Below are 2,279 nucleotides of genomic sequence, written 5' to 3' on the forward strand. Positions count from 1 at the left end.
ACAAAATTAACCTTAAATGACAAAGATCAATAATTGAAATGTATGGTTTAGAACATGTCTTTAGAAGGTTAAATCATCAACTTGTTGACTTATTTGATGCAGACTCTTCTTCATGATCATCGCCAAGTTGGACATATTGAGTATTGAAAAAGAAACAATCCTTAATAACATCAATCCTTATTTTAGATAGTGATACTACAATCTTGACTTCCCATCGATATACATTATAGAATTTTTAATCCTTTTGAGGTTGATTTTAATGAGCCATTATCATATCCACTGGTTGATGCTTTATCAACTCTGAACCATTGACTTGATATATGCGAACCATGATATAGTTGAATGGGGCATTGTGTCCAAGGTTAGATATAGTGGAACAATTCTCTTTTCCATGGTGACCATCATGAGGCTGTACCTGTTCCTTGTAAAACTCACACAAAGAAAATGAAATAGCCAAAGTAGTCGCAAGGAGAGTGAAGGAATACCATTGTGGGATGTTGTCATATTTGCAGATCAATTTAGTATAGATATCAGGGGGACTGCTTCTAGATGTTGTGGCCTTTCGCCATATTTTCCTTCCATAGAAGAAAGAAACATGTGTGACTGTGGAAGCACTTTTCTTGTAGGCTGTCTGATCCCACTGAAATTTGTTGTTTACAATGTTGTAATATTGTAGGTCTTGCCTTTAGCATTTAATAAATCTATGCTAAAAATAGGAAAGTTCTTGGCATTGCATGCACTAGTTCTCCAATAAGCCAAATGTATAAGAAAGTACATAACCAGGATATAACCAACAAACACATTGAAAATAGCAAAGAATGGGGTAAGAAAGGGACTTTGGAGGAAAGCCACAATTGTGCTCCAATCCAAGACAAAAGCACCAAGTCCTAGTCTATTCATTCTAGATCCAATCTGCTATGCTGTCACTGAAGTAAGAGTCTTCAATCTGACTGATAATGGAGCTTTTAAGGGATCCTCATCTATAGCCCAGTTGGCATCTCATGTCTGCTTCAGTTCTTCCCATACAGTTGAGTTACTCTGTTGCAAATGAACCTCTTGAAGATCACCATCTCCATCCTCATACCAAATTAACACAGAGAACCAATGATCAGTCGATCCTTCATTCACGTGGAACATAATCTTCTTTCCATGATACTTGCACGGTACCCATTTGAATAAGATGGGCAACACTCCGACATTAAAAAGATCAGAAGCTTTGGAGGGAGCAGCTATCATCCCTAAAAAAGTGGTTCTGCTAAGATCAAAGTGGTTTGAAGAGAAACCTAGGCATTCATCTATAACCACTATATTCACAGCTGTGTCTGAGCATAGCCCTTTCCCCTCACATTTTACCTGAAAGCATTCTCCACATGCTTCACCTCCTTTGAACAAATCAGGGCTTATTGTAGTTACTATGGATGCAAAAGGCATTGCTTTGACAAGGCTACCATACCCGCATGCTCCAAATCTTTTGCGCTAAATGCTTTGGCAATATCTAATATGAGTAGGCATTGAAAAGGACAGACCACAAATGCTTTGAAAACTATCCAATGTTGAAATGGAACATTCAGATCATGGGCATGAGACGTAGCACTCACTTTTCTAAGACTTCAAATCTCTCAAGAAAGAAGCTCCAACTCCGTCGATTTATAACCATATATTGTTATTGCTGGGAAAACTGCGAGTTCAAGGGTGATCTAGATATAATTTTTTTTGATGCTTTTATTCATTGGACCTGATATGTCTATGTTTCTCCAAACTTCATGCTCCCAAATTCCTCAAAGATCCAATCACAGGCTAGGAAATGATATAGAATACCTTTTACATTCTTTGGGAACTTGGAAATTGCACCCTTTAACTCTGGGCTATAGTGCAAGGCTTCCAAGGTAGCACGGGCTGAAAGAACAATGGAAAAGGCTGTTGAGGCAAGTTTTACATCTGCAATTTGCATTTCCTTAAAAATAACTAAGGATTTTTAGGCGTAGCCATTTTGTGTATATCCAACTACAAGTGAAGTCCATGATACCATATTATGTTGACCCATTTTGTCAAACAACTTGTGCACCTTCTGTATGGCTCCACATTTCATACATACTAACCAGAGCATTGCTACTAATAACATCTGACAAAAATCCACATTCAATCATCAATTTATGAATTGTCAAGCCCTATTCCAAAGATCCCAATTTGGCACAAGGTGGTAGGATGTTGGCATAGGTTGCCGAGGTTGGATTTACACCAACCAATTGGATTTCATTAAAGACATCCACAACCTTTTC

The 2,279-nt window shown here is 37.9% G+C and overlaps 1 pseudogene; it reads right to left on the reverse strand.

Annotated features, from left to right (window-relative positions):
• Positions 1–915: 915 nt before the first annotated feature.
• Positions 916–1,951, reverse strand: LOC149531276 (expansin-B3 pseudogene; annotated as a pseudogene).
• Between the last annotated feature and the right edge of the window lie 328 nt (positions 1,952–2,279).

The sequence above is a fragment of the Cupressus sempervirens genome, chromosome 11, assembly GCF_028749045.1.
Source record: "Cupressus sempervirens isolate cs-2001-9-10 chromosome 11, ASM2874904v1, whole genome shotgun sequence".
NCBI lineage: Eukaryota > Viridiplantae > Streptophyta > Pinopsida > Cupressales > Cupressaceae > Cupressus > Cupressus sempervirens.